Here is a 9282-nt window from a genome sequence, read left to right on the forward strand (position 1 = left end):
AGCAACAAATGGACTGAAAATAGCATATATCCTTGGAATTATAATTTGTGAAGCAATGGACTTACAAAATCAAAAACATAACAGAAAGACTTAATACTGATACCTCCCTCACACTCAACAGAAAGCATGTGATATGTTGAATGAAATAACAAACTAAAATGGTAATATATATCAAGGATTTAAAGATAATGAAATCCTAGGTTACAAAAAATCTAAACTAAAGCAGGAATTTAAAACCACAATTATAAGCTCTTGAATTGAAGCATCTCAGGTGGCTATAAGATATTATTAGTCACTGATTCCTAGGGTCAGGGTGATTAATACTTATAATAACAATATAGAAGATGTGGTGTTGGCCTTGCAAGAGGGAAGGAGAGGGAAATAAGAGTTCTAATTTGAGAAATTGTCTCCTCATTGAATAGATAATTAAAAGAATTCTTCCAGTGGACCAGGAAAGTATTTAAGAAATTTGTTATTCACATGTAAAAGTTTATTATAAAAAATCATAATAATAATTTGCCATATGTAAATGCAGAATCTAAATTTATACTACCCTTGAGGTATAGGTATTCCCAAACTGATAAAAATAATACTTAAAACTGATTGCTATAAGTTTTATTCTGCCTCAAAGCAACTGATGCAAAACCTTTCTTTAGGGACACAGAAACAACAAAGAATATAGAGGATTCCTATTGGGAGTGGTATCTCTTCAAATGTTGAATGTAAAAACTAAAATTACAAGACATATAAGGAAGGAAAAACTACTATGAAGGAGAGCCAGCAAACTCAAAAAGAAAGAAAAAAAAAAGGTGAATTAGTGAATTAGTACCTCAATGATTTAAGATAATTGAACAACCATTAATCTCTTAGTCAACTTTTTCATTGCTGTGACCAAAAGACATGAAAAGAACAATTTTAGAGGAGGAAAAGTTTATTTGGGTGCTCACAATTTCAGGGGTCTCAGTTCATAACCTGCTCCATTCTCAGGGCTCCAGGTGAAAAAGAACATCATGGTGGAAGAGTGTGGCAGAGAAAAGCAGCTAGGAACAATGGCACCAGGAAGCAGAGAGAGCTCCACTCAACTAGGAAAAAATATATACCCCAAGGCATACCCCCAGAGACCCATTTCCTTCAGCCACACCCTACCTGCCTACAGTTACCACCCAGTTAATCCCTATCAATAGATAGGACTCTCATAACCCAATCATTTCATCTATGAACTATCTTGGATTGTCTCATACATGAGCTTTTGGGAGACACCTCATATCTAAACATAACACTGAATAAATGGTATTTAAATATTTAAACAATCAGAGAGATAAAAGAGACCACATAAAGAAAACAAGGAACACCAGGAAAAAATACTAAGCACATATTTAAAATAATTACAATTGTGGAAACAATCTAAGTGTTCAAAAATAAAAGAATAGAACTGATAGGTTGTACAATAAAATACTATCCCACAGTTATAATAAAAATGATCTGTATTTTAAATAATTAATAAAACTTCAAAATGTTGTTAAACAATAAAAAGCAAAAATGACAATTTGGCATCATTTATATAATTTATGTACTTTAAAAGCATGTGGTTAAAACTATAGGTAGCAATAGAAACATAAATTTGTAATGAAAATATAACATATGCAATCCAGGAAAGTGCTTTTCTGTCTGGGGTGGTGGGGATGGGGGAGGTGTGGGTGGCCTATATGTATCAGTAATGCTTTAGATTAAAAAAATCAAAACAAACTGAAGCAAATACAATGGCATATTAGTTTTTGTTCAATGTGTGTAAATATTTTAAGGATTTAACTATTTTCTATAATTTTATGGGCAGTAGCAATTCCATAACATTAAAAATTAATTTCAAAAAGAGAAAAAGTTCTCAAAGTATTTTTAAAAATATAATAGAGCTTGTCTATATTAGTATCATAAAGCTACTAGCCCAAAGGTAATTTCTAAAATTCACATTAAAGTATTCTATTTAGAAGAAAAATTGAATTTATTTTTTTAAAAAAAACTTGCACTAGTATAGAAATCTTGATTTTTTTTTTCTGGGAAGTTGATAGAAGAAACTGCAAATGAGCTTTGGAATGTGTTCTTGAGCAAGACATAATCTCAGTTTCTTCATCAGAAATTTTGGATAAATCTGTGTTCAGAATTTTCAGAGGATTAAACATGATAACACCAAAAGTACTTGATGTGGTTCCAGTTTCAAAATCATCACCTAAAAGATGGCCCAAGAAATTATATTCAAATATCTATTTGAACAGACCACATTATGAGGAGACATGATTTCAATAAGCAGTGAGTCATTCATAAGGATAACCTTGTCCTGTCCTCTTCACTTTATGCATTTCAATATAGAAGAGGAAATAAACATATAAATTTGAGGTAATTAGACATTATTAATTTTATCTTTGTTTGGGATACATTGGTAAATATGTTGTTTGAGATATTTAATTCTTGTTTTGATGGTGTCTTTTTTTTTTTTTGATACCTAAGGGTTACTGTGGATGGAATCTACTTTAAAAAGTAATTTAACTCACCTACCATTTTGTACTTGCCCATTCATTCCTAATACTGTTTTTTAATGTAATAGTTTCTCCCATCATTACTAATGCCCTTTGCTCCTAATTCTTTTGTGGAAATCATACCTTGGTAGGGATACAAGAAGTTCTGCTATTTCATCAGCTCTTCAACTTTACAATAGCCAGCCAGCATGAATGAATCATTAAGCTATGTAGCAAAAATAATACTTTTGTTCTGGTCAAGAGGTAGGTAGGACATTCAAGTATGGATTTTTCTTGTTATTTTTCTTTTGATCTTTGTAGGTTTTTTTATCCCATAATGCACTATAAAGAAGTATTTCAATAAAAATTCATCTCAAAAGGTTTTTTGAAAGAGTTACTGTTGACAATTCACCTCTTTAGTGAACTCTGCTCAGCTCTCTCATATTCCAAATGATATAAGCCATTTTGGGTTTTAGAGTTACTCACCAAATGTTTTGATAGATTTTATTTTTCAGGCAAAAGATTTTAGAACAAATTAATAGCTTTTGTTAGTGAAAAGTTGTAAAAATAATGGTTCCTGTGATTTGATCTTTGAGTATACAGATTCTGGTATCAGATTATGAGGATGATCAGGTACAAATTTACAAAATGAATCTAAATTTTCATATGGATTATGGTATTTAACAGGAGCATTGTTGAGGCAGGTGTCAGTTTTATACCCATACTGCAAATTAGGATACTAAGACATAGTACAAAACAAATGACTTCCTAAAGGTTAAATAATATGCCACATAGACCTAGATTTGTTTTCTTGCTGTGTTGGGGATTGCACTCAGAGTCTCCCACATACCAGGGAAACCCTCTACCACTGAGCCACATCCCCCTACCCCCAGACTTAGAATTTGAATTCCAGTTTTTCTGACTAAAAAAATATTATTCTTTCTAGTATATCTTGCAAGTTTTGCTCTCTGAGTTTTCATTGTTACATTTGTCTAGTTCTAGCCAATGGCATAGGAAGTTTGAGGTCCTAGGACAGAGTTAAAAATAATATTTTATTGTTATTATTAACTCCCATTTACATATGGGTGGAGTTTGATGGAATTGATTAAGGATAAAATGGAATATGTATAACATCTTGGTAAAAGATAATTTTCCAATTTCTCTCCCCAACCCCTCTATGCCCTCAGGTGGTAAAGGACTAAATATCTATATTTAAATGGATATTAAATATAAAATGTAATAGAACAGATACAACTGCTCTGACATTGCTGAGAACACATCTGAAATACCTCTATTCCATTCCTGCCCACACTTGTGCACATACCCACTGAAGTTCTGTTAAGTACAAAATTTGTAAAAATGATATCATAATACATTACATAATGTAATAATAGCACAAAACTGAAGTATCCCAACCAAAAATAAATAAATGGAGAAGAAAGTCCCTCAATCAAAGTCAGTACTTAAAGATGAAAAACAAACTTCACTTGATGAAGGCAATATTAGGCTGAACTACATACCTAGTTTTCCTATAAAATATCTGCTCAGTCTCTCAGTCAATAGTGGTTACTAGTATCTAGAATCTTCTTAGCTGCCTCATTGTATATATTGACTCTACAACTGACCACATATTAACTAAATGACAGAAAAAAGTATGGAAATTTATTTGCTTTTTATAATAATTATGGCATGTATTATGATGGCTCTAAGTTTTCTTTGAGTCTATTGTTTTGAAAGGGATTTATTAGTTTCCATTTCATAAATATGCCAAATAGGAAAATACTTGTTATTCTTAGGATAGACCAAATTTATACCATACAGGAAAAAATGAAACCAACAAGATTGATGTTTAAATTTCCACCAAATCTTTGTGATTAAAGACAAAAGAGACAAGAATTTTGCAGTAGCTTTCATTAATAGAAAAACTGGGTTGGGGATGTAGCTCAGTGGTAGAGCACTTGCCTAGCATGCAAGAAGTCCTGGGTTTGATCCCCAGCATTTCAAAGCAAAACCAAAACAAAACAAAAGCAAAAAAGAAAAGTTTCAATTTTATTCCAAGATACTGGAGAAAAGAACAGTCCTGGTAATTAAAATGCCATCATTGGTGAATAGTAATAATAACCTGGGAATGAAAACAAAAGTAAATGAGATAATTAAAGCAACACATGAATACATGGCCACATTATTTATATTTGTGGCCATTTCTGCACAAAGTTAAAGTTCAAAAATGCACATTTCAAAAAACTGAAGCCTGGGATGAAAGTAGTCTTGTTTGTGAGAATTCTATCATCATAAAAATCAGTTGGTAGCTCTAACAGATTAATGATGACCACAGATCCTTTGACAGGACTCACATTCTGAAGTAGGAGTCTAAGGCTCTTCCCCTTGAGTCTCGTGGGCTCTGCAACTGCTCCGATTAAAGGGATAATGGCAGAGCTGACTCTGTCAGTCTCCATGGACAAATTTTAAGAGATATAACCACCATTTCTATCTCTTAGAACACTCACTCTTAGAGGCATTAACCATCATATAAAAAATCTGAGTACTAATGTTGGAGACTTTAACATTATATTGAAGGAGAGAGAAGAGTCCAGCCAAGTCTGGTTTTTCCCACCAATGTGCCAGGCCTGTAATGGAAGCTGACCTGAACCATCCAGACTAAATGAGCCATCATTCATATTAATGAATGACCTTAGTGACACCATGGAAAAAATATGATTTAGTTAGCCATACCCTACCTGAATTCTTGACATAAAAATTTGAGACATAATAAAAGGTCTATTGTTTTAAGTTACTAGATTTTTGAGTAATTGTTACATAGCAACAAGTACCCATAGCACAGCATGGGTAACTATCATGTATACTCAGCATTTTACTTCACTGAGATCTAAAAACACTTCAGAAAAAAATGTAATGAGACTTATTTCCTAAGATTTACTGTCTTGAGATTTCAAAATTTTAAAAATTAAGGTATGTTCAAATCAATAATTTCTGTGGAAACAAAGGATCTTCAGTGCTCCAGTGCTTGACGATAGTGTCTGTACTGGGGACAGAATACATTATAAATAAGACATATGTGGTCTAAAGAGTCACAGGGAAATCATAAAGGTAAAAGTTAGAGTTAGAATGATATATCTGTTATTATTCACGGCTACTTAGGTGAAGTTGCTCCATGACTTGCGGCTGAAATTACATTTGCTGGTCACACGTTAGTCATTTCTGTTCATGACAAATAGCAAAAGACTTCTGCCTAAATAAGAATGTCCACTTATATCCATTGAGAAATTCATCATATTGTTTTATGAATTAACTAGGAAGTTTTCAGGAAAGATTTGAGATAAAAGGTATTGTAAAAAAGACCAAAAAATTAACCATAGAAAGATATTTATACTATTTCTAAAAATATGAGAAGATTCATTTTTGGAACAATGGAACTGTAGAACAAAAAGAAATGCATTCTATTAAAAGAATGCAGGCAGTAAGAACACAAAAACATCAGATAATGTGCCTAGTTTCTTTATGCATAAAATTAACTTCTCATTTTAAGTACATATTTTATAACAGATTTTTTCATAGTAAACCTAAAATCCTTTGGAGTATCTAAAACAAGAGGCAATATGTTCTTAAAAAAAAAAAAAAGGTATATTCTAAAGTAAAAATGACTTTGATTCTCTATTAGACATGCTACTTAATTTATTTATAAATTTCAAATAGCATTAAAGGAACATGAGATTTTATGTTTACTAAATGGAAATTGCATTTTAAAATTTTCGAATCACAGTTTAAGACTTTTTTCCAGAATACGATAGTAGAAATGACTGCAAAATATGTGAACAATTGTTATAGTGTGCAGGCACACAGAGCTAATGCCCTTTGACATGGTGATTTCATTATGGCCAAAAGGCTTTCCTTCTCCAATGTGGTGAGGTGGAAAGAGCTCTGAACTGAGAATTAGTAGATCTGACATCTAGTCTTTGATTTGCCACTAACAAGCACTTAGACCACAGGCAAGTGAATTTTTCTCCCTGGTCATAGTCCTCAGGTTGAAAAGACATTTTCATAAGATTTCTAAGTTCCAAAATCAGCTATATTATTCCATGACTGTATCTTCCTCATTTGTTCTACTCAAGTTCCCATATTCTACTCCTTTGGGTTAGAACACTGAGTGCTTTATTAAAAGGCAAATATTATCTGAGAAGGGTAGCACATTAAGCCATTATTAGCCATTAAAATCTCAGCTTGATTCAGTTAATTAGATTAGCTAACAGGGACCTGAGGGAGTAGAACTAAGAAAAGGGAAGTTTAACATGAAGGGAAAAGGGCAGAAAAAATGATAAGGGTGTCCCAAGGAGCCAAAAGTTCACACATAGATATTGGGCACTACCCTACACATCTTCATTTTTTAATTTATTTCCCCAAGAGAGTTCTCAGTCATATGCCCATGGACATTATGCAATAATATTATGCACATGCTCTAATTGAGACTCCATTGAATGTGAAAGAGGAACTACTTTTGGCAACTTGGATCTCAAAGATGTCCTTTTGGGTCAGCAAGCGACCTCCCATTATGTTGTAACTAAATGAAATGCCTAAATGGAAGAGAAAAATAGTGATAACTTCCTCTACAACAAAAAGCAGTATGATAAAAACTCATTTTGTTACAGTGAACAAAGCCCTACCAGACTGTAGTGGGTGTCTGCTTCCATGGAATGAAATAAGGATTTTCAGCAACCCTCAATTACATGTGTATTCAAGAATAAGAAAAGGAAGTGGATGAGCCCTCTCCCTCTTGTTTAAGAATACTTCCCAAAACATTCACACAAATGTTATGTTTCTATTCAAACTGACTGGATGTTAGTCACTTGGCCACTCGTAACTGCCAGAGATTCTGGAAATGAAATGATTTATTCTGAATGTCAATATGCCCTGACAAAAATTGAGATTCTTTTATGCCAGGCAAAGAAGAAGATATATATTAAAGGGCAGTAGCAATCTTAGCTACAAAAGACCTTATCACAATGTTGGGAACCCCAAACCCCTAATCACTTTTGATTAAGGATCAGAAGTCTACAATTAAATAAATATTTCATTCCAGAGAAGACTTAAATGTTATTAGGTCCTTCAACACCTCACCTTGAAATATATACTTCTCACCTAATAAGTGTGAAGGAATGTAAACATTAAACTATATTACTTTTGAAGTTCAGTCTATACTTTTGTATAGAAGAGAAATCCTGAAGTGTGAAACTTTGGTGTGTGTGTATGTAACTAAAACATGTAAATACCTTCTCTATAAATAAAAATGTTCATTTGTTTGAAAGTAGATTTTTAAAATTTATTTAGTTCATTGTTCAAGATTTTCTACCTCTTAAATATCTACTAGCCTACACTGACACTCAACTTTGTGATGTGGTACTACCATAATTATTTAAATAAACAATAATAGCAGACAAGAAACCCAAAAGGGTATAAGTATAATTGGAAGACAAAGTCTCTAATGTAAATTAGTCATAGTATAATAAAAATAGAAACAATAATAAGCAGCATGTAAAAGTATACTTTGTCTTGAATTGTACATAATTATGGCTTTAAAGCATCAGAAAATATTCAAATTAATGAATTACTGATTAGACATGTCTTATGATAATGGCCCTTATGGAAAGAGCATGTTAATTTCTGCCAAATATTTCAAAAAGCAAGATACTTTGATACTTTTCAAATAATTAGGTAGTAATCGAGACAAACGAAACTTTCTAAACTAACCTTCCTCCAGAACTATTACTTTGTCAAAGAATATCTATAAATTTTCAAGACCAAAAATGTATTTCATAAAGGGAACAAATTACTTTTGCATCTTGGTTGAAAAACAAGGTTTTACCCGTTTTTCTTACTTACAGAAGAAATATCAAAGAGAAATATTACCCATTCATAAAATGGCTTTCCATAGGGTAACCAAGGATATTTTATATTAAGTTGCTAATTTGTTTAGCCATTCTATCTGATAACTTAATGAAGAAAGTGTATGTAAATTATTAAGAGTGTGGGAGATGGGGAGTGACATTGTATTTTTTAAAAAGGAAACTACAAAAAAAAAAAAAAAACCATTCTAAGGCCAAAAGAGTCATGCGCCACTGGAAAACTACCAAGAGGCGAACTGCTGTGCTGCAATCAGAGGTGACTCATTTTGAAAAAAGGCTTCTGCAAATCTGTGAGGCAAACAGAGACTGAACCACAAGCAATGACAGGCCTGAAAATAGTAGTTACAACCAAAAAACAGAAAGCAGATGACAAATGGTGTCAGAGCAACAGAGTATTGCAAGTTATCCACATGGTGCCTTTTCAGGGACATTAGACAAACATATCCTCTATACTGGCCCAGACAGGAAGCCTGAAATTCCCAGATCAGTCAAACACCATTTGAATTACCAAGAAAAGCTAACATAATAATCTATTATTAGTCACTAAGGCAAAAACAGATTTATTTCTTGTCCTAACACTTCTCATCTGCCAGGATTCTAGAGCTACTGGATAAGCAAGGTTGATGTTAAAAAGGTAGTTAGGAAATGTCTTAAGCAGGGCTGGCAGAGTTGGGGTGGTAGGGTTACCCAGGAGGGTTGGCAGGACAGAATCGTTTTCTAAGTAGTAGGAGTTAGATCTTTCAGGGAAGAATAGGACACATAGGATTAAGAAGTAAATGAAAGAAGTTTCAATCTCAAAACTATGCTTTTATTATATTTACACAATAAACATTGTATCGATACATGTGAAGTAG

The 9282-nt window shown here is 32.7% G+C and overlaps 1 non-coding gene across 1 annotated transcript; it reads left to right on the forward strand.

The window, feature by feature from the left end:
* Nucleotides 1-4441: 4441 nt before the first annotated feature.
* On the forward strand, nucleotides 4442-4514 carry Trnaa-agc (transfer RNA alanine (anticodon AGC)). The gene has a single exon. It is a non-coding gene; the product is annotated as a tRNA-Ala (tRNA).
* The last annotated feature ends 4768 nt before the right edge of the window (nucleotides 4515-9282 follow it).

Source organism: Sciurus carolinensis, chromosome X, assembly GCF_902686445.1.
Source record: "Sciurus carolinensis chromosome X, mSciCar1.2, whole genome shotgun sequence".
Classification (NCBI taxonomy): Eukaryota; Metazoa; Chordata; class Mammalia; order Rodentia; family Sciuridae; genus Sciurus; species Sciurus carolinensis.